Here is a 24,503-nt window from a genome sequence, read left to right on the forward strand (position 1 = left end):
AACGTTATCTGCCTGTATAATTGACGAGGATGAAAATTTGTTGGAACATGGCTGATGGAAAATTTAGGTTAGTATGATTATAACAAATTGGCAAGGGAGTCCAATGTGTGTTCCTTTGCAGCAAATATGATAGTATAGACTACTTATCCTTTGAGTGTCCGGTGAGTAGATCCCAGTTTGAAATGTTATTGCTTTCTTGCTAGGTCAATATAATGTTGGTTGTGGATTGGGGACTTATTTGTGTGTGTGTGGTGGCAAACTTTATCTACCACAATCTAGAGGTGATTCGAGAATCAAGATTCATGTTAGGCCCACTCAGCTCCCTTTCCTAACCACTTAGCTGCTCTACAAATAAAACACTTGGATAAAACAAATAGATGATTTTTCATTAAGAACTCAAGAAAATATGTACCTAAACTTGAACTGAATATGGAACTCAAACATTAGTGTTTAGGATTTATGCATGATCGTGTTTCAATCCCCAACCAATTGAGTTAGGCTTACCTTTGGACCACTCAGATTCACTTGGCACTGAACAATTTTAGCCCGTTTGGCCGTTGGGTATATATAGTGTGCTACGGCACACAAAAGTGGAAAAAACATATAATCTGTACTATATAGGTAGCGGGAAAGCATTGTGACGAATATATGGTTGGCTACCATGCTATGTTATACATAGACAAGACAGACACACACACAGATGGATGGATTTTTTTTTTTTTTTGAGCGGACTATCCTAGCTTGTAAACTACTGCTGTGTGCTGTGTGCTGTGTTATGTAGGAGTAGGAGTAGGAGTAGGAGTAGGAGTAGTACACAGCAGCTTGGCAGCCAGACGTTGAATCATTCAGATGGAATCCGGCCTCTGCTCGAATGGATCCTCTAGCTATTTGCTTGTCTTCAGGTTCAGGGTGGTGCCGAGCGGCATCTGTGGAGAGTGGAGTTGTAGTGTGCAGGGACCTGCGCTGACGACGACATGGCCAGACGAACCAGCAGCAGGTAGCAAACATGCAAAACCATTAAGCTAAGCCACAGCTACACCTACAGGAATGAATGATGCATGCCATGACCGCATGAGAGGTGGAGGAACGAACGTGTACATACATTGTGACACATGTGGAGATGTCTGGGTTTTAAGCATTCGACGTCGTAACTTGCTCGAAACCTTCTCAATTTTTTACCATAGACTCTACATACGATAACACGACGCCCCGACAAGTTTCGTCATTTTCGGACTTCGTTCGGATTTTATATAATTTAAATACACTTTTCCCGCAGGTGCCTCGTCATGTTACGTCAACAAGATGCTCGAAATTTCATGTGAGTTCCTGGATACGGCCTCAACATACACCAAATATCATGAATATCATTTTTTGAACGGCCAAATTCGATTATTCCATGCACCTGCAGTTCAAATTTGAAATATTTCATAAAATTTAACGAAACAAAAAAAACTAACGAAATATAGCAAAAAAGTCAAAATTGTGCCACATTTGAACATGGAGTTTTAAATAATATATTAAGGCTGCAAAAAAATAATGGGGCAAAAAAAACAAAAAAAAAATTTGCCGAGTGTCAGGAAGTGGCACTCGGCAAAGACTTTTTTTTAAAAAAACAAAAGCCTTTGCCGAGTGCCGGCCCAGCCCAGCACTCGGCAAAGGGGGAAACCCTAACTAAATGTGTGGGCCGGCCCACACACTCACTCACGCACGCACACCCCTGCGTCCGCCGCCGTTCGTCGCCGCCAGCTCGCCCCGCGCCCGCCCCGCCTGCCCCGCTCCACCCCGGCCCCGACCGCCCTGCGCCGCCCGTCCCCGACCCCGAACCCCACGCCGGCACGCCGCCGGCCCGGCCACGCCCCGCCGTGGCGCCGCCCCTCCCCACCCCGGCCGGCCGCCGGCCACCGGATCCGGGGCGCCCCGGCCGCGCCCGGCGCCGGCGCCCCCTGCCCGCCCTCGCCCCACCCCGGTCGATCTCCGGCCACCGGTTCCGGGCCGCCCCAGCTGCTCGGCGCCCCGCAGCGGCGCGCCCCGCCTGCCCGGCGTCGGCCCAAGGCAGCGGCCCCGGCGAGCCCGCCACGGCCCTGGAGGAAGGAGGAAGAAGGTAGCAGGAAGAGGAAGGAGGAAGAAGGAGGAAGAAAAAGGAAGGAGGAAGGAGGAGGAAGAAGGAGAAGAAGAAGGAAGAAGAAGGAAGAAAAAGGAGGAGGAAGAAAGAAAAGAAAAAGGAAGAAGGAGGAGGAAGAAGAAGGAGGAGGAGAAGGGGAGAGGGGGAGGAAGCCGAGGTGGAGGGGACAAACGTTCGTCCACGTCGTACACGCCGTTCGTCCACGTCGTCCACGCCATTCGTCCACGCTGTCATCCCCGCCCTCGCCGGAGGAGAAGGTAAAGCCACAGGGTTGTCGGCCATCGCGTCGTTTATGTCGTTGACGGCCTTCGTGCCGGGTTTGTGGTTGTGTTGGCCATCGTGCCCCAAATGTGGACGTCGGCCATCGTGCCGACGGTTTTTCTTGCAGGTTTTGGAAACCTCCCCGTGCAGGGGAGGTTCTGCCAAAATTTTCAACTTTTAGTGATGTTTTTCTTCTTTTGCAGAGCAGGACCTGTCGGAAGGGACCCGGAGCACCTCGGCGACCCTGATCGTCTTCATCGGCGTTGCGGTCCTGCCTGCACAGCGCCGACTTGCCACTGCACCGACTCGCCACTACGCCGCTAGCTTGTCTCCACCGCCACCCTAGGTATAATTGAGCTCTCTTCCTTACCATTGTAGTACATAGATCGGTGTAGCCTAGTTAGGCGTCTCCCGTCCAAAACAGATACGGTTGGAGGTATGCGGATCTCTGCATATCTATGACCGTATCTGTTTTGGATTGTCCACGTTTTTTGGATAGCCCGCGGATGCGTAGATGGGTTAGTTTCCATGTTCTGCTCGGATCCGAGACAGAGTTTCGGCACCACCTCACTGTTGTTCTCCGGATACACACTCTCCCTTCCAGGACGTGTATCGGGAGAACAGCGGGGAGGTGCTGCCGAAATTCTATCTCGGATCAGAGTAGAGCATGGAAACTAACCTCATCTATGCATCCGCAGGTGGGATTAGGACCTATCCTTACCTATAGACAGTAGGCACACCGTGTAGATGCAACTGATGGTTATATTACTCCGTTATGTCTATATGCTAGAGGATGGATAACCATGAGTGGATGTACATGGGACGCCCAAGTCAGGCTCAAATCACCCATGAATGGATGGATAAGACCGAGAAATTCTTAGACCATGCATTTAAGGCAGCTAAGGGAGCGAGAGACACATTCTATCCCTGCAGCCAATGTGAAAACAAGAAAAGAAAAACAAGGGAAGTCATGGTGCAGCATCTTTGCAAGTATGGATTTATGCCAAACTATACCCGGTGGGTGTCCCATGGTGAAGCCTATCATCCTAGAGAGGAGGCCGTGAGACGACGCTTGGAGGCATTTGACGGTGATGGCGGGGTACCAGGATGGTTAGGTGACTATGAGGATGCGACGTTTGCTGAAAGGCCTACGGAGGATGAGAAGGAGGAGCCAGAGCCAAGTGCTAAGGCGTTCTTGGCCATGTTGGATTTGGCACATAAGGTCCTACATGAGAAGACAACGGTTTCTCAACTGGATGCCATTGGCCGCCTACTGGGGTTGAAGTCCTAGCACAACATGACTCAAGCCTGCTTCGATGCTATGATGACAATTATTGGGGGGCTGCTTCTAGAGGGTCATCATCTGCCGAGCAGCTTGTACGAGTCAACGAGACTTCTTCGGGCACTGAAGATGCCGTATGAGCAGATACATTGTTGTCTGAAGGGGTGCGTCCTATTTAGGGAAGAACACAAGGATGCAAAGTACTGTCTAAAGTATAAATCCTCTAGGTATGTGGAGGTAGACAAAGGTGATGGAAAGAAGGAGCAGAATGAGGACATCCCCATGAAAGTCCTAAGACACCTTCCGATCATACCGAGGCTCCAACGGCTATTTATGTCCGAGGAGTCTGTGAAACAGATGACATGGCACAAGAATGGCGTTCGATACAATCCTGACAAGATGGTACATCCAGCAGATGGTGAAGCATGGAAAAGCTTTAATGGCAACCATCGTGGCAAAGATGAAGAGGCCCGTAATGTACGTGTTGCGCTGGCAATGGATGGGTTCAATCCTTATGGAATGATGTCGGCCACATACACTTGTTGGCCCGTGTTCGCTATTCCCCTCAATCTCCCCCCTGGGGCCCTACTTCAACAGCAAAACATATTCTTGGCATTGATAATTCCTAGACACCCGGGAAACAAAATGGGTGTGTACATGTAGCTTGTTTATGATGAATTGATCAAGGCTTGGAATGAAGGCGTATGGACTTACGACCGAGCTACAAAGAAGAACTTCAGAATGTATGTTTGGTACCAGTACTCCAAGCATGACTTCCTGGCATATGGGATATTCACCGGCTGGTGTGTCCACGGGAAGTTTCCATGCCTGGTATGCAAGGCAGCTCTACAGTTCATTTGGTTGAAGAAGGGTGGGAAGTTCTCGTCGTTCGACAAGCATTGACGGTTCCTCCCTCTTGACCATGCATTCATAGGAGACACCAAGAACTTCATGAAAGGTGTCACGGTGACCGACCCTGCACCTTAGAAGATGACTAGTGCCTAGGTTCATGCTCAGATAGATGCTCTCGTGCTCTCGGCGTAGAAAGATAATCCAAAGAAGGGTAAAAGAAAGAAAGTTAATCCAAAGAAAGATAATCCAAACAAAGATCGCTTTGTGGGCTATGGTGTGGCACATATGTGGACTCATAAGTCGGGATTGGAGATGCTTCCCTATTTTGATGACCTTCTCCTTCCACATAACATAGATATAATGCACACTGAGAAGAATGTCTCCGAAGCACTTTGGGCAACACTCATGGACATTTCTGACAAGACAAAGGACAACCCTAAGGCCAGAGTAGGCATGGTAACACTATGCGACAGACCAAAGCTGCAGATGCTGCCTCCAAGAGACGGCAAACCATGGAAAAGGCCTAAGGCTGATTACGTCTTGGAAAAGAAGCATAGGACGGAAGTGATACAATGGATGCAGATGTTAAGTTTCCCTGATGGGTTTGCAGCAAATCTGAGGAGGGGAGCGAACCCAGGTACTAGCTGAGTCTTATGGATGAAGAGTCATGACTTCCACATATGGATTGAGCGGCTTCTTCTGTCGATGGTTCGAGGCTACGTCCCTGAGCATGTCTGGAAGGTGCTGGCAGAGCTGAGCTTTTTCTTCCGCCAGCTTTGTGCCAAGGAGATATCTTTGAAAGTGGTTGAGGAGTTGGAAAAAACGGCACCCTAGTTGCTCTATAAGTTGGAGATCTTTCCACCTGGCTTTTTCTTGTCGATGCAGCATTTGATTTTGCACCTCCCGAACGAGGTACGAATGGGGGGCCCATGCAGAACCATTGGTGCTATCCAATCGAGAGATGTCTAAAGACTGAAGACTGTTTGCTAGAAATGTGGAAACAAAGGCAGGATTGAGGCTTCCATAGCAGAGTGTAAGTGCAATCAAGCCCTATTGTGGGGTTTGGCATTGATGACCACCAAATTAGAGGACTAATGAGGTTTATCGAGATGACAAGCAGGGAATCAAAGAATGAGGATGATGTACAGGTTACAGGTGTCCTAATTACGAAAGGTGGCTAGACCCAGCTCAAAAGAGGTTTAAATTCATTTATGTTTTGAATTTGAGTTTAGGGAAAGCCGTACTATTAAGAGGGATTTTAGGACAGTTGGTCAACTATTGAATCAGATGCTCAAATTCACAGATCTACATCATCTCACCTAATCAAAATAGCCAACCAAATTTCAGACCATGTTACCTATTTTGGCTAGGGCGGCAGTGCCGCCCTGTTAAGAGCGGCAGTGCCGCCCTTAACCGACCGTTGGACTCGGGGGGTATTTATACCCCTCAGGCTCGGCCCACAACGGTTATCTTCTGCACTGAGTCATTCTACTGGAGAAAAACAGAACCAAAGCTCACCCTCTCTTCTCCATTGTTGCTCCTCCCTCCCTCAAGCAAATCCTTGATTCCAACCATCAAAACTTGAGAGAAAAGGCAGTAAAACTCGATTGGAGAGTAGATCCACTGATTCCCAAAGTCTAAGAGCATTTGGTTCATGTTTGGCCGGCGGTTCTAGGGTTTGTTACTCTTGGAGCTTGCTCCTAGCCGGCTAGGCATCGCCCTTGTGCTTGCCAACTTGTGTGGCAGCCTTGGAAGGTTTGTAACCTCATTCAAAATCTAAGAAATCACCCCTCACTTCAAGAGTTCACTCTCTTAATTTGAGAACGAGGGTAAGGCAAGCCTTTGTGGCAAGCTCAAGCCTTTTGTGGCTTCCTCAACAACGTGGACTTAGGCAAACCTTAGTGGTGAGCTGAACCACGGGATAAATCTTGTGTCTTGCATGCTTCATCTTTATTATACTTGCTGTTTACTTTGTTGCTAGCTGTTGTTAGGGTTTAGTTGCTCGATTTACATTTGTGTGAAGTTTCTATGGTATCCAGTCTTCGAACTGGATCTTGAAGTTATATTGCAGGATTAAGCAGCTAGTAGGGTCAGGTTCATATCTGTTAAATCTCAACTGTGTTAGATTAATTTTTGTAGAGCGGCAGTGCCACCCTGTAAGGCTGGCAGTGCCGCCCTCTATTCTAACAGAGTTTTGAGTTAAATTTTTACAGGCCTATTCACCCCCCTCTAGGCCTTCTTTATCTTCATGTAGATCCTACAAGTGGTATCAGAGCGAGGTTGCTTCGCATACGCTTCACCGCGTGAAGTATGGAAGAAGGAGAAGGTTCGAAGAACGTTCGCGTTGCGAACGCAAGTGGTGTGCACGTTGAGGATGTCGACAGCAGCAGTGAGCTGTCCATGTCCACAGCAAGTGATGCCACCATCAAAGAACCCAAGACCATCGATGCTGAAAGAAGAAAGGCAAGAAAATAAAGAAAAGCCGCAAAGATCTCAACAAGAGAAGCTAGAGAAAAGAAGAAGGAAGAGCAGCGTCTCAAAGATAAGAAGAAAAGAAAAGAAGAAAGATGAATCACAAGAGAGGCAAGAGCTAAGAGAAGGGCAGCAAGAACTCAAGAGCAAGAGAAGAATGAGTATGATGCATCATCTAGTGAGCTCTCTAGTAGCTCGGATGATGGAGATGATGATGTGTCATACCATGCTTCAAAAGATAGCAAGGAGGTGAAGAGCAAGGACAAAAAGAAGGATAACAAGGACAAGGGCAGCAACAATAACAAGAACAAATATGCCGCCGTATCCTTTAATTATCCTTATTTGTCTAACCATAACAAAAGGTTCTTTGTCAATGTACCCGTGGGAAAGTTGCCTCATTTTGATGGGACAAACTTTGCCAAGTGGAAGCACTTGATGAGTGCCTATCTTGTAGGTCTTCACCCTGGTCTTTGGGAGATTGTGGTGAATGGATTGCAGCCACAGGAAGATCCCGAAGCACCAACAAATGAAGAGCTAGCTGCTGTCCATCTCAATGGCCAAGCCACAAGTATTCTCCTTAGTGCCTTGGATGGAAATGAGTACAACCGAGTGATGAATGTCAATGTTGCAAAACAGATTTGGGACACTTTGCATCTAGCACATGAAGGTGTAGATAAAGTGAGGAAAGCAAAGATTGATTTGTTGATGGCCAAGCTCAATAGGTTCATGATTGTAGATGGAGAGGGGCCACAAGAGATGTTTGATAGATTAATGACCTTGGTGGGTAAGATTAGAGGCTATGGGTGTGATGAGCTTGATGATCACAAAGTGGTGAAGGTTATGTTGGAGGCCTACTCACCAAGAAATGAGACCGTAGTCACTTTGATTAGGGATAAGAAGAAGTTTGAGCACTTCACACCTAATGATGTGCTTGGAAGATTGTTGACATTTGACATGCAAAGAGAAGAAGCTAATGAGAGGAGAAGACTTGGTGAGTTGCAAGCCAAGCTAGAAGGCATGAAGATCAAGGAAGTAGCTCTCAAGGCCAACAAATCAAGCAATCAAGGCATCTCCAACAAGGTAAAGGGCAGCAAGCAAGCATCAACAAGTCAACCCAAGGAAATCAAGTCAACTCCATAAAATGATGATCCAAGTTCATCCTCAAGTGAAGATGAAGATGATGGGGCTGAATTATATGAAGATTGATGACATGGCTTTGTTCATGAAAAGCTATCACAAGGGGTTGAAAAAGAATGGGTACAAAATAGTGCAAAGAAGGTTCCCAAACAAGAAGAAGAGGACTTGCTACAATTGTGGCAGCACGGAGCACTTCATTGCTAAGTGTCCTTATGACAAGAAAGAGAACAAATACAAGAGGGACAACAATGAGGGCAAGCATGAGCACAAAAAGAGATACAAGCAAATGGGAGAGTCACACATTGGGCATGAGTGGGACTCAACTAAAGAGTCAAGTGAAGAGGATGTGAAGATTGCAACCGTGGCTATTCAAAAGCTATCCTCTACATCAAGGCTCTTCAACAACATGTCCGATAATGATGACCACCGCTCCACTCATGTTTGTCTTATGGCAAAGGGTGAGAAGGTAAAATGAAAAGCTAAATCTCCTCCATCTCCTAGTGACATCTCTAGTAGTGAACTTAGTGATTCTAGTGATGATGATACTAGTGATGTTGAGAAATATGTTAAATTGACTAAAAAGTTAGATTCTAAAACCAAGCTCTTCATCATGAATCTAATGGAGGAACTAGAAAATGTCAAAGTTGAGCTAGCCGATAGAGATGATTATCTTGAGGAAACCGAAAAGATGTATATTGGCTGCAAGGAAGCTCTTGAGTTAGAGAGAAGTGAGGTAGACTCTTTGAACAAGGCCTTGGCCGAAGAACAAAGAGAACATGCTCTTACAAAGAAGGCAAATATTGCACTCAATAATAAGTATTGTGTCTTAGTTGAAAAGCACAACAAACTTGAGAAGCAATATAACCTTCTATGCGAGAGCACCCCACTTCCCTCCAACACAAATGACATTTCTATTCCCTCCACTAGCCAAGGGTGTGGAAAATGCTATAATCTTGACTTAAAAGTTTATTCCACTAACCTTGCAAACTTGGAGGTCATGAAAAAGGAGATTGCTAGGCTCAATGCTATGTTAGGAAAAAGGGGCATGGAAGGTAAGAAACCTGCTGGTGGCAAAGGTGAAAAACCAAAGAGGCCACAATACAAAGATGGAAGAAATCCACGCATCAAAGATGGGCTTGGGCATACTCATGGAGGTAAAACCAATAGGAGAAAGGTAATAAATGGATATGAGTGTGTTCAGTTCGTGAGCAAAGGGCAGGAAGGTACAGATAGGTCTGCACAGAAGGTGGCACAAGGCCAGCCCAGAGCAGCACCGCGGCCCATGGGCGGTAGTGCCGCTATGAAGGGCGGTAGTGCCGCTCCCCACAGAAAAGGGAAGACCACCTCCTACTCCTCTGCTCATGTCAAGCCCAAGAAGAAGGTGTCACTTCCAGAGCAGGTTGTTCAGAAACCAAAGAAATCTATCTGGGTCACTCCAAATAGATATGCTTATCAACCAAAGGCAAAAACACCTCCTCAATGTTTGGATTCTAACTTTGTTTTGCAAGCACAACAGCAAGGGGGAGGTGTTTGCCAAATTTGTTGGCAATGGTCAAAATGTTTATCATAATGCTTCTATTTGGGTTCCTAAAGTTCTTGTGACTAACATGCAAGGTCCCAAGAATATTTGGGGACCTAAGACTAGGAACTAAACTTGTGTTGCAGGAATACTCCTCCGGTGGGTTAAGTTGGGTGCTTGACAGTGGCTGTACAAATCATATGACCGGAGAAAGGAGTATGTTCTCATCATATTCCCCAACTACAAATTCAGATGAGAATATCATATTTGGTGATAATTCAAAAGGGGGTGTGATTGGACTTGGTAAAGTAGCTATCACACTTGATCATTCAATTACAAATGTCTTACATGTTGATTCCTTGAAGTACAATCTACTGTCCGTCTCTCAATTATGTGAGATGGGCTACAATTGTCTCTTCACGGATAAGGGTGTGGAAGTCTCTAAGAGGGAGGATTCCTCAATTGTCTTTACGGGTCACCTCAAGAACAAGCTTTACTTAGTTGATTTCAGCAAAAGTAAAGCTAAGCTTGAGACATGTTTAGTGGCAAAATCTAGCATGGGTTGGCTATGGCATCACCGACTTGCTCATGTTGGGATGAGGAACTTGGCCTAAACTCCTAAAAGACAACCACATTCTTGGACTAACCAATATTCAATTTGAGAAAGACAGGATTTGTAGTGCTTGCCAAGCCAGAAAGCAAGTAGGTGTACCACACCCACCAAAGAGCATCATGACTACCACACAACCACTGGAGTTGATTCACATGGATCTCTTTGGACCGGTCACCTACATAAGCATCGGGGGTAACAAATATGGTCTAGTTATTGTTGATGATTATTCCCATTTCACTTGGGTGTTCTTTGTTTATGATAAGTCCCAGGTGCAAGAGAAGGTCAAAATATTTGTGAGAAGGTCACAAAGGGAGTTCGGTCTTCCTATCAAGAAGATAAGAAGTGACAATGGGACCGAATTCAAGAACACTCTAGTTGAAGAGTTTCTTGATGATGAGGGCATCAAGCATGAGTTTTTCAACTCCTTACACCCCTCAACAAAATGGTGTAGTAGAGAGGAAGAACCGTACACTTCTTGATATGGCAAGGACAATGCTAGATGAATACAAGACGTCAGGACCTCTTTTGGAGTGACAGCCGTCAACACCGCTTGCCATGCCATCAACCGTCTCTACTTACACAAGAAACTCAAGAAGACTTCATATGAGCTTCTAACCGGTAACAAACCAAAGGTGTCATACTTTAGAGTGTTTGGGTGCAAGTGTTTTATACTTAACAAAAGACCCAAAACCTCTAAATTTGCACCTAAAGTTGATGAAGGAATTCTTCTTGGCTATGGATCAAATGAGCATGCCTATCGTGTCTTCAACAAAACCATGGGAAGAGTTGAAGTCATGGTAGATGTGACATTTGATGAATCTAATGGCTCTCAAGTGGAGCAAGTTGATTCAAGTGTTGTAGGAAAGGAGGATCCACCATGTGAGGCAATCAAGCAAATGGCTATAGGCGACATTAGGCCACAAGAAGATCGAGCCACTGATGATGAGGATCCCTAGGCTGTTGCTGCACAAATTTCCACTGACGTACTTCATCGACAAGGGTAGCACTCACCTGCTGAACATCAGCAGGGCGGCAGTGCCGCCCCTAAGGGTGACAATGCCGCCCCATCCACCTCAGCAACAGCTGCTTCAACTCCTACTCCACCACTTCAAGGGCTCAACCTAGAACCTATTTTTGGACAAGAAGAGACTGAAGGTCCAGAAGAAGAACAAGGAGGTGTTGAGCATCCAAGGCTATGTCAAACTATACAACGGGATCACCCCATTGACAACATTCTTGGGAGCATTCGAAAGGGGGTAACAACTCGCTCACATTTAGCAAATTTTTGTTCAATATTACTCGTTTGTTTCCTCTTTGGAACCTCTCAAGGTAGAACAAGCACTTGGAGATCCGGATTGGGTCATGGCCATGCAAGAAGAGCTCAACAACTTCGAGAGAAACCAAGTGTGGAACTTGGTGGAAAGGCCCAATACCAATGTCATTGGTACCAAGTGGGTCTTCCGCAACAAGCAAGATGAAAATGGCGTGGTGACTAAGGAACAAGGCAAGATTGGTGGCCCAAGGCTTCACTCAAGTAGAGGGCTTGGACTTTGAAGAAACATATGCACCGGTGGCAAGACTTGAAGCAATTCGAATGCTTCTAGCCTTTGCTGCCCATCATGACTTCAAGCTATACCAAATGGATGTCAAGAGTGCATTCCTCAACGGCCCAATACAAGAGTTGGTGTATGTGGAGCAGCCACCAGGGTTTGAAGATCCCAAGTTCCCAAACCATGTCTATAAACTCCAAAAGGCTGCTCTATGGGCTTAAGCAAGCACCAAGAGCATGGTATGAATGCCTTAAGGAATTCTTGCTCAAACAAGGCTTTGAAATAGGCAAAGCCGACCCTACACTCTTTACTCACAAAGTTGGAAATGATATATTTGTGTGCCTAAATATATGTCGATGACATAATATTTGGTAGTACTAATCATGTGTATTGTGATGAGTTTAGTAGGATTATGACTAAGAGATTTGAGATGTCCATGATGGGTGAGCTGAAGTTCTTCCTTGGATTTCAAATCAAGCAAATGAAGGAAGGGACATTCATTAGCCAAACCAAGTACACCCATGATATGCTTAACAAGTTCGACATGGTGAATGCCAAGCCTATCAAAACTCCCATGCCAACTAATGGACATCTTGATCTAAATGAAGAAGGGAAAGCCATCGACATCAAGGTATATCATTCCATGATTGGCTCTTTACTTTACTTATGTGCATCTAGGCCGGATATAATGCTTAGTGTGTGCATGTGTGCTAGATTTCAAGCTAACCCGAAAGAGTGCCATTTAGTGGCTGTTAAGAGAATCTTGAGATATTTAGTACACACTCCTAACCTTGGCTTGTGGTATCCCAAAGGCTCCAAGTTCAATCTACTTGGCTATTCGGATTCCGATTATGCCAGGTTGCAAGGTAGATAGAAAAAGCACTTCAGGGACATATCAATTCCTTGGACGGTCCCTAGTGTCTTGGAGTTCTAAGAAGCAAAATTGTGTAGCCCTTTCCACCGCTGAGGCCGAGTATGTTGCAGCCGGTGCATGTTGTGCTCAACTACTTTGGATGAAGCAAACCCTTCTTGATTTCGGATGTCAATTTACCAAAATTCCACTCTTGTGTGACAATGAAAGTGCCATAAAGCTTGCAAACAATCCCGTAAGCCACTCAAGAACCAAACACATAGACATCCGACATCATTTCTTGAGAGACCACGAAACCAAAGGAGATATCGAAATTCGTCATGTGAGCACCGAAAAACAACTAGCCGATATCTTCACTAAGCCTCTCGATGAGTCAAGGTTTTGTGCTTTGCGTAGTGAGCTAAATATACTTGATTCTCGTAACATGGTTTGAAATATGGCACACCTCTGTTTGACAACCTAGCAATATAGGAAAATGATTTAAAAAGATATTACATTGTGTTTCAAAACCACTTTAAAAGGCCAACTAAGTGTCATGATCATTGTCTGTATTGTTGATTGCTTACTGGTCATGATATTTAGAGAATATATATCCATATCTGAGGTTAAGGAGGTCATAAAGTTATAGCAGTAATCCCTACAAGATTGGCAGGGCGGCAGTGCCACCCATTATGGCCGGCAGTGCCGCTCTCTGAAAACTGGGCCATTTTCAGTCAATTTTGGCTGGGTCGCGGGGCCCGTTTTCTTCTACTTATTCCTTCTCTGGCCCCCTGACGCAACTCTCTCCTTCTCTCCCAGCCGACGCCGACGCCTGTGCTTCTCTCTTCCTCTCTCACAAGCACGCGCCGCCACCGTTCTTCGTGGACTGCCACCCCGGCAGTGCCACCCCTACAGCCGGCCGAGACTCTTCTTCGCTGGTCACTACAGGAGGCTCCTGGCCGAGCCGTTTCTTCTCTTCTCCCTCCACTCCAACGGTTTGGAAGCAAGGTGAAACCCTAACCCCTACTCGATCTATGCAATGTGAAGCTCTTGGTCATGGATTTTAGTTTCTAGGGAGAGTATGAAGGATTTAGAAAGGTTTTTGATGGTTGAATCGAGTTGATTTTGGATTTCACCGGTTGGATGATTTTGGGGAGAGCGGCAATGCCGCCCTTGGGACCATTAATGGCACCCCTCGCAGATTCTAACTGCTATACTCAATTTCATATAGCTGATGAAGTTCAGAATGGATTGGATTCACTTATCAAAAATTGTTTTAAAAGTTTTTCATACTCAATCTTTTAAATCCATGGCTAGGGTTTCATGTGTTCTCTGTTTAGACTGTGATTCTGAAATTGTGATGATGAATAGACACTGTTGGAAATAGGATTTAACCAGAACGAGAAAATTGAAGATGAAATAGTGAAGCTACTGAGGGCGGCAGTGCCGGCCTCAGGGGGCGGCAGTGCCGCCCTACCATGCTGATTTCAAATCCAGCACAGTTTCCTGTGTCATCTTCAAAGTTCTTTTTCTTGTTAAAACCTGCTTGCAGCTATGTCTAACTCATTATCTTATACAGTTTCTTATCAAGTCTCATTTATATTGCATAGATGGACCGAGGTAAAAGGAAGGTGTTGACAACCAAGCAAAAGGTCAAGAGAGGCAGGGGACAGGCGAGCTATACTCCTAGAGACAGAGATCTTGATGAAGACCTTGCTGAAGAGGAAAACATTCAGAGGATGGGAAGAACTATTCGTGTGTGGCCTGATTCTCCTTTGCACATTTCAGAGTTTGATAGCAGCTACATGAGAAATAACACCGATAGGTTCGATCTCATTCCTCCCCAAAACAGTGATGATCATAGAGTTGTTGATTATTCCATGAGTTGGAAGAAGACAGGTGAAGCCAGAGAGATTGATCCCTACTCTTCTGACAGATCAAATGGTATTGATTATAGATTTTGGAATGCTTTCCAATCTGATTTTTATGCTACAGCCATTCTGTCTAAGTCCAAGGGCAAGATTAGCAAGATGCAGTACATTGACTTTGGTGACTTGGAGAGCAGGGATGATCATCAGTTTGCTACAGCAATCAAGACCTGTGACCGCTTTGAGATGACAGACATCATGAGTTTCAGGTATGACTGGAACAGGGAGATTCTTGCTCAATTCCATGCTACTTACTATTGGAACAGGGAAGTGGATGAGCTTCATTGGATGACTGATGGGCGACATTATCGCATTGATTTTGTCACCTTCTGTCGAATTCTTGGTTTTGGACACATCCACAGGGCATATGAGAGGATACATAATGAGCGTCGTTTTGAACCAATGGAAGTAAGCTTCATGTGGGAGGATCAAAATCTTGCAGTTCCTGATTGGTCAAGAACAAAGCTCAAGAGTTTTTATTACATCATGAACAATATCTTCAGGATCACTCTCAACCCTAAAGACAATGCAACAGATTTGAATGGCTATATCACTAATGTGTTGTCTAGGTTTCCCAACAGTGAGAAATTTAATGTTCCAAGGTTTATTTGGGTTGAGCTTGCATATGCCATGGATGATGGGAGGAGATCTTTGCCCTATGCTCCTTACCTCATGTTTATGATTGAGAGAGTGACTGGCATGTGGTTCCCTAAGGATTGTGAGCACACTGTTTATAAGATCAAAAAGACCCATGGTGGTTTAGGGGGACTTGGCTCAGCTACTCAGCACACTGGTTCTGGAGGACTTGGAGATAGTGGGGCAGCAGGCGTTCATCCTTCTGGAGCTGAACACAGAGATATTCCTGAGCCGTCCAGGGCTAGGGAACAAAAGAAGAAGTCAAAGTGGGGAAAGATGAGTGCATGGATGAAGGCAATTTTTGCTCATTGTACATATGCTTCACAGACTGCTTATGAGGATCGAATGGAGAACAGAGAAGCAGTGAGGCATGCTAGGGAGATGGCAGGGCTGCCACCACTTCCACCAGTGCAGCCACCACCTCAGTTTCCTAACTTGCCTCGCCTTTCTTCTTCTGATGAGGAGCAGGATCAGGCAGATGAGCACCATGATGAGCAGCCAGAAGATCAGCAGTATGGGCACTCATATGAGCCATTCAGTCAGTACTATGGGTACCCATAGGGGCAGCATTTTGAGGAGCCCCCAAGGCAGGAGGACCTTGGTGTAGAGATTCACCCTACAGAGGCCGATCCACTAGGTTCAGGCAGCTTTGCTTCGCACATATTCCTAGGAGACCGCGTCCTTCGACGGATCAGCCAGGGCCTTCTACATCAGCTGGGGCAGTACCTCCGTGACGTTCAGCATGCTTCACTTCGCACACCCACGTCGCCGGACGTGCCCGCGTCGACTCCGACAGTGATGAGTGATCTCTCTTCTTTTTCTTCTCTTTTTGGTACTTGATGCCAAAGGGGGAGAAAATTAGAGGGGTCAATAGTTTTTCGACGCCATATGATTCTTCGCTGCTGCGCTTATGTTCAGATCCGATGAGAGTAGTTGTCAGGTTGTGAGTTTGAGAGTCGCTCAAAACTCTATTTTATGAAATTATGCTACTTTGTGACTTTATTTGCTTCGGATATGGACATGTATTCATGGTTACTGTTTTTAGCTTGTCATATTCTGAGTTTAAATTGTTTTATATTCATATGATCTGCTGTAGAAATCTGATTGCTACCTGACTGACATAGTCAGGACGGCAGTGCTGCCCTATTGGGCCGGCAGTGCCGCCCTCTGCTGTATCAGCCAGAATCTTGTGTGCTTGAACTGATATAACCTGTCATATGCATCATGTTTATTCCTGTGACACTTTGTTCAGCACCCCACAGCAGGCATGGATGTAGGGGGAGGTTCCCATCACACCTAAAATGTGAATCATGGCCTTTTATGCCAGTTTGAGAATTCAAATCTCTATTCACAGATTTAGGGGGAGGCTCCTACATCCATGATTCGAAAATCTCAGTTTAGATTTCATATCATATGTAAGCTCTAATTGGGTTGTCATCAATTACCAAAAAGGGGGAGATTGTAAGTGCAATCAAGCCCTATTGTGGGTTTTGGCATTGATGACCACCAAATTAGAGGACTAATGAGGTTTATCGAGATGACAAGCAGGGAATCAAAGAATGAGGATGATGTACAGGTTACAGGTGTCCTAATTAAGAAAGGTGGCTAGACCCAGCTCAAAAGAGGTTTAAATTCTTTTATGTTTTGAATTTGAGTTTAGGGAAAGCCGTACTATTAAGAGGGATTTTAGGACAGTTGGTCAACTGTTGAACCAGATGCTCAAATTCACAGATCTACATCATCTCACCTAGTCAAAACAGCCAACCAAATTTCAGATCATGTTACCTGTTTTGGCTAGGGCGGCAGTGCCGCCCTGTTAAGAGCGGCAGTGCCGCCCTTAACCTGACCGTTGGACTCAGGGGGTATTTATACCCCTCAGGCCCGGCCCACAACGGTCATCTTCTTCACTGAGTCATTCTGCTCGAGAAAAACAGAACCAAAGCTCACCCTCTCTCCTCCATTGTTGCTCCTCCATCCCTCAAGCAAATCCTTGATTCCAACCATCAAAACTTGAGAGAAAAGGCAGCAAAACTCGATTGGAGAGTAGATCCACTGATTCCCAAAGTCTAAGAGCATTTGGTTCATGTTTGGCCGGCGGTTCTAGGGTTTGTTACTCTTGGAGCTTGCTCCTAGCCGGCTAGGCGTCGCCCTTGTGCTTGCCAACTTGTGTGGCAGCCTTGGGAGGTTTGTAACCTCATTCGAAAGCTAAGAAATCACCCCTCACTTCAAGAGTTCACTCTCTTGATTTGAGAACGAGGGTAAGGCAAGCCTTTGTGGCAAGCTCAAGCCTTTTGTGGCTTCCTCAACAACGTGGACTTAGGCAAACCTTAGTGGTGAGCTGAACCACGGGATAAATCTTGTGTCTTGCGTGCTTCATCTTTATTATACTTGCTGTTTACTTTGTTGCTAGCTGTTGTTAGGGTTTAGTTGCTCGATTTACATTTGTGTGAAGTTTCTAGTGGTATCCAGTCTTCGAACTGGATCTTGAAGTTATATTGCAGGATTAAGCAGCTAGTGGGGTCAGGTTCATATCTGTTAAATCTCAACTGTGTTAGATTATTTTTGTAGAGCGGCAGTGCCGCCCTATAAGGCCAGCAGTGCCGCCCTCTGTTCTAACAGAGTTTTGAGTTAAATTTTTACAGGCCTATTCACCCTCCCTCTAGGCCTTCTTTATCTTCCTGTAGATCCTACACAGAGGCATTCATTCGTGAGGAGGTGTCAAACTTCACAACATTGTACTATAGTGAGAAGCTTGCTAGAGTGCATAACCCACCCCCTCGTTACAACGAGGATGAAAATGAATCGACCCTCAGCCTATTCAAAGGGCAACGCGGGAGATCAAGTGGAGCGGCCAAAAAGAGGGTGACCAATGAAGAGTGGTGCAAGATCATGCTCTACGTGTTGACTAACCTTGACGAAGTCGACAAGTATCAGGGGTAAGTTCTCAATGAACTTGTTACATACTCCGTAAATTTTATGCATCCAACAACCTTGTTGCTTGTCGGTGTAGGGAATTTTTTGATCAATACTGGCATCTTTCAAGGCCACCTTCTGACCATGAACGAGAGACCCTTCTTCAACATGGTTCGCTTAATTTCATTGTATGGTTCCAAAGAAAGGTACCTTCTGACCAACTTAGGTCGTTTCAATTTTGGTGTTCCTAGTTGCCTAATTTCATTTCTCTCCTACTTGAGCTTGCAGTGCCAAAGTGATTTGTCTATAAGTGTCGAATTACAACAAGTGGCCAGAGGCTTTGACTATAAGGTCTCGTCATTTAACGCTTATGATGTGAATGGATATCGCTTTCACACAATAAGCTACGAGAAGAGTCAGCCCAGTCCAAGGACCACCAATACCGGAGTATTTACGCCCAGAGTAGTTACGCCCGGCGAGGAGCAGGAGGACTATTATGGCACAGTTGAAGAAATATATGAGCTCGAATTCCATGGTGAAAAAGCACCTAAGCCAGTCATATTCAAATGTCAGTGGTTTGATCCTGCAGTATCAAAAAAGTCCCCTAAATTTGGGATAGTCGAAACTAGACAAGATTCCTTCTATCCAGGAGATGATGTCTATATTGTGGCTCAACAAGCCAGTCAAGTTTATTATTGTCCATATGCTTGCAAAACCGACCCACGTCTTTAGGGTTGGTATATTGTGCACAAGGTATCACCACATGGTAAATGTCCTCCCCCAAATGATGATGATTACAACTTGAACCCACCCACGCATGACGGGGAGTTCTATCAACAAGACAAGGGGCTACCAGGGATGCTTGAGATAGACTTAACCGGAGAGATTGAAATGGAAGTAGACAAGGAATGGGTTGTTGACGAGGAAGCTACAGATGAGGTGCATGATCCCAGAGACTTGAAAATGCTTGACGGACTTGTACTTGACAATGATAGCGATGAGGATGAGGCTGTTGACGATTTGGAGGCTCTTGATAGTGATGACGATACCTATCGTCCAGATAATCCCGATCATGAAGAATATTAGAAATACATGTAATACTATGTTATTTTGTAATTACATTTTCTTTATTTTGCATCCCTTGCTAAGTACTTCTCGTTTATCTGTACTAATACTGGTTTATTCTTTTTAATTGTAGGTGATGGGGCCCACTAGGAGGTGTCAGTCGACTTACTCGAGACCGAGGGACACGCCACCAGCTGAGGACACGGATGCGGAGACATCAGAGAGGCAGAGGAGGTCGAGGGGCAGGCCCAGGCGGGAGCCGTCGACTGACCACGACCTTGGCTCCTCGCGCACTTCTAAGGACGACGACGTCCCTCTGCCCACGGTGGGTGAGGATGCGGGTCCATAGATGTACGACGATGCCGTTCCGCACGCGTCTGAGGAGGGGGTTCTGCACACGTCTGAGGAGGGGGGAGGGGGTTCGACTTCCTCTTCAGCCTCGAAACCCTACTTGCGAGGTCCCAGCCAGCTCCCAAAGTGACTGATTGCACCCGAGGGGATAAGTAAGTAACTTCATATGTTCTTCATTTGATATGTTGAAAATCATAATAAGAGCTAATGTCAATGGGATCACTTGTGCAGGAACTGGATGCTTGTGGAGGAGGGGGTCCCGGCTCGCAATGTCAATGGGATCCTGGGACTTCTATGCAGGGAACACTTCCCTAGCCTGGTGTGGACGTCAGAGGATGAGGACCTAGAGGTACCCTCGTTCGACCACTACGCCCTCGTCGCCACCGATGCTCCGCACAGAAACTTAGCGGATCGGGTGATTTCGGAGTTGTGGGTAAGCCTCAATTCATTGCATTCATTGGACATTCTTCAAATAAAATAATGGATACCTCGTGTCTTTATGCAGGACTTCTTCAGATGCCAGCCGGGCTAGGATGCAAGGGCGTATCAGGTGGCTTACGCTTCCTGTAAAAGGCGTGTCTCGGACTTGTATTACGAGACCCGCCTCTAGGCGCACGTTGACTACAACGTCACCTACCATAAGAGAAGAATCAACAAAACACAGGCGAGGAGACAGACAGAGATTCTGATAAGGGAGTAGTACCTACAGGTAATAGAAAACAACTCCTGTTGATTTATTTTGAGATTAACTATGCCTAATTTGATCTTCTGATGGCTTGTAGGCGATTCCAAGCGGGTGCGCCACCCACCCCGATTGCTGGGCTGCTATAGTGGACAAATGGCTAGACGCGGACTAGCAGAAGGAGCACCAGGAGAAAAGCGACCAGCGAGCGCTAATGCTAGGTGTCCCTCACCATTAGGGCAGCGCCAGCCTCAGCAAGTATGCAAAGACATATGTAAGTCTGCACCATTTGTCTAATCTAGCCGCGCTCAATTCTGCATGATTTCTAACCACATGTTGTCTTTCTCGTAGTCAGCGGCGCACGGTGGCCAGCCAATTGGCCAACTCACGGCATATGCTCTGGCCCACATGGGCCCGGTAAGGTCCAACATCAAGTACAACCTAGATGCGGGCCCAGAGGCATACACCAACTCCAGCGTCCACACCCGCCTCACTTCTTACACGGAGGCGGCAAGGTCAGTCCATGGGCTGGCCTATGATCCGAGGACCGAGGAGCGCCTTGATCCTAAGATCGTGATGCGGGTAGGGGAAGGCAAGAAGCATGGGCAGTTCTGGCTTGGCGACAATGTCCTCAACACGGGCTCTACTCCTCCTCTGAACCACCTCCGAGCAGCGAGCACGAGCTCTAGCGTGCCCATAAGCCAACGGCCGACAACGGTGGTGGCACTCCAGGTAAGTATTCCAGTTCATTCGTTGTTCTTTGACTTTTACATTCCTTAGCTCTGCAATATTGAAACATTGGGGTCAAATGTTGTAGGCCGAGCTGCAGCAACTTCGAGCCTAGCAGGAGGCCCAGGAAGCTGAGTGGGCGGCTGAGCAGGCCGAGCGGGAGGCCGAGCGTCAGAGGCTACAAGCTATTGAGGCCCAGCAAGAAGGTTTGCTCAGGTTCGTGCAACAACTTGGGGAGCAACAAGGTTGGCAGATCCGACTACACCTGCTTGCACCACAGCCACCACCACAGTCTACTCTGGTGAGTATGTTTTACTTTCTGTGCTCATGCTTAGTGTCAAACCTAGAGATGGCCTTCGTGCTAGATTTGTTGATGTGTGGGCCTTCGTGCTGGGTTAGTTGATGTGTCGGCCTTCGTGCCGGAAATGTGGTTGTCGGCCTTCGTGCCGACGTTTTTCTTGCAGGTTTTGGAAATGTCCCCGTGCAGGGGAGGTGCTGCCGAAATTTTTAACTTTTCTTTAAACTCCTTACATTTTTATCTTGTCACTCACGTGCAATATCTTCTTTTTTGTGCAGCGAACATCGGGGTGGCATCGAACCAAGTCAGAGGGTCGCCGATGTAAGGAAAATGGTCCCTTGGCCCATTTACTTTTGATTTTGGTGTTTGATGACCAACACAACCAAATTGGACTAATGAATTTGCAAGTGGTTGTTTTGTAGTTCAATAGGGTGCAAGACGTAACTTGGACAAAGGCGAAGTGATGATTTGATGATCAACACCTCAAGAAAGACCTTAGAAGCACAAGAGAAGACCCAAAAGATCAAGCCAAGTCCAAGCATGAAGATTGGAACCAATCCTTATGTAAGATCGCGAAGAAATGAGCTCACTATGGTGACCGGATGCAGGACTGGATGCTGGACAAGCAACCGGACGCTGTGACCGAATGCTGGGCAAGTTGCTCGGTAGATAGGCGACCGAACACTGGACCGAACGCTGGCGGCAACCGACCGGACGCAGGATAGCAGCGTCCGATCGAGTACAGTAAGGTTCTAGAGCGGCAAATCTACGACCGGACGCGTCCGGTGGCAGGCGACCGGACGCTGGCCAGCGTCCGATCAGTATATTGCCGGCTCAACGGTCGGGACGACCGGACACGTCCGGTCAGGACGATTCAGCGTCCGGTCAATAGCAGTTTTGCGGGAATTCGACCCCAACGGCTACTTTCTAAGTGGGGCTTATAAATACAACCCCCAACCGGCCATTTGAGTAGTGTGGAGCTGAGGAAACATACCAAGGGTGTTGATACACCATTTTAGTGATCTCCACATGCATAGTGCTTAGTGTTTTATTAGGTGATTAGCATAAGTGCTTTGCAAAGTGCTTAGGTTGATTAGACCACCGCTTATGCGCTTGCTCTAGGTTTATGCCTAGTGTTTAGTGAGGTTTGCATACCTCTTGCCACCCCGTGCTTGCGAGCACAAGTGTTGTACATCGGAGGGGCTTGAAGTCTTGCGAGATCACACCAACCGCGTTTGTGGTGTGGCCGCCACCGTGTACCAGAGGGAACAAGGCCCGTGGCGTTTCGGCCGGAAGCTTGATAGTGAAGACGGCGAGGAGCATCCGGGAGAGCCTTGCCGAGAGGCACATCGGAGACCCACTTGCGTGTGGGGAAGGCCCGAGGCTATCCACAGAGTTACCCGACCGGGAGCTTGGCCCTTGCGAGGGATTCCTTGCGAGGGGCTCCAACGAGGACTAGGGGGAAGCTTACGCGTTTCTCGATACCTCGGTAAAAATACCGGAGTCGTCGATGGGAGTTTGCATATCTCTACCTTGCTCTTTAGCTTCTGCATTTACCTTAATTGTATTACTCCTTTTTGCGGTAGAGATAGCAACACACTAGCAAAATCGTAGTTGCACATCTAGATAGTTTATCTATTGCATAGGTTTTGCTAGGGTTAGAAAAAGAGACCATATTTTTGAAGTTAGAATTTTAAGTTGCCTAATTCACCCCCCCCCTCTTAGGCGTCATGGACCCTTCAGCCGGCATCGCAAGTTGGGCCATCCGCACCCGGACCGTCGCCGGGATCGCACGCTGGGACGCAGTCGCCGTGAGCCGCTTGCGGAGTAGTTTCTATGTATCGAACTTGTGAACTTGTGGACTATGAACTTGTGGTTTGTAATAAATTGTGGATTTCGGACAAATTTGGTCGTTTGTAATATATAAATGTGGTTTGTAATTTATTGTTGTTGAATTATGGTTTCTATTATATATATATGCATTGTTGTTTAAATGGAAAAGCAAAAAACAAAAAAAAAGAAATTTAGAGGTGGCACCATTGCACTCGGCAAAGAAAATTTTAAAAAATAAATAAAAAACACCCTTTGCCGAGTGCCGGCGCTGTGGCACTCGGCAAAGAGGTTTAAAAAACAGATTTCTTTGCCGAGTGCCGGAGCTGTGGCACTCGGCAAAGAGTTTTTTTTAAAAAAAATTAGACGGCGTCGGCCATTGGCCGACGGCGTCAAATCTTTGCCGAGTGCCCGCACGGCACTCGGCAAAGCCTTTGCCGAGTGCCTGAAATTTGGCACTTGGCAAAGTAGCCTTTACCGAAAGGAGATTCGACGGAGGCTCTTTGCCGAGTGTTGCACTCGGCAAAGGCTTTGCCGAGTGCAACAGGCACTCGGCAAAGAGCCCGCCTCCAGTAGTGATACATTGAGCTCCTGGTGATGCTTGATGAGCATCTCGTTCTCCCGGCGCAGCTGCGCCAGCTCCAGCTCCAGCTCGTTGGTGTAGGCCTGCCTCTGGGCACGCGACCTGGCCGCCGACTCATGGTTCTTGATCATGCGTCGCTGTCGCCTGCTATCTCTAGCGGTGACGGCGGAGCTGCTGCTCTGCTTCATGGTGTGGTACCGGTACTGATGCTGATCGGCCGGCGCGAAGGAGAAGGACATCAGGTCGCGGGAGTCATCGTCGGAGGTCGAGGACCCGTTGCCACCTCCTGCCCCTGCCCCTGCCCCACTGAGGTAGGTGAACTCGAGGGTGGAGCTCAGGCTCAGCGTCGTGGGCAGAGGTGGCATGGGGGGCTACAGCGGCGACGAGAAAGAGGGCGGTGAATGGGAGCCACCTGCACTAGAAGGCGACAGATGCTGGTGGTGACGGTGGTTCTACAGTGCGCCGCCGCCGCCGCCGCAGCGGGTGTGATACTGATAAGGGATGGATGTCCCTATAGGGACATGTAGTCCTTCCACACCTCCATGGCAGGCAGGCAGGCAGAATGGCCTGCTAGTCAGCAGATGACACCACTACACTACTTACTGTGCTGGTGTGGTGTGGGCGGTGAACTCTACCGGTCAGTAGTGTAGCGGTGTGCATCCTCAGTCTCTCTCTCACACGCACATACGTGTGGGATGCGAACCTGCCTTGCCCTGCCTTGCCCCGGAGGAGGCGGTATATTTTTTCCCATAAGACTGTCTCCAACGATAAGAACCTAAATACGACACACGTACCATGATTTGAGTCACCAACAAGAAAATAGTCACCAC

At 46.9% G+C, this 24,503-nt stretch overlaps 1 pseudogene; it reads right to left on the reverse strand.

The window, feature by feature from the left end:
- Window positions 1-904: 904 nt before the first annotated feature.
- On the reverse strand, window positions 905-24,217 carry LOC136464971 (bZIP transcription factor 27-like; annotated as a pseudogene).
- Between the last annotated feature and the right edge of the window lie 286 nt (window positions 24,218-24,503).

The sequence above is a fragment of the Miscanthus floridulus genome, chromosome 7 (genome assembly GCF_019320115.1).
Source record: "Miscanthus floridulus cultivar M001 chromosome 7, ASM1932011v1, whole genome shotgun sequence".
Classification (NCBI taxonomy): Eukaryota; Viridiplantae; Streptophyta; class Magnoliopsida; order Poales; family Poaceae; genus Miscanthus; species Miscanthus floridulus.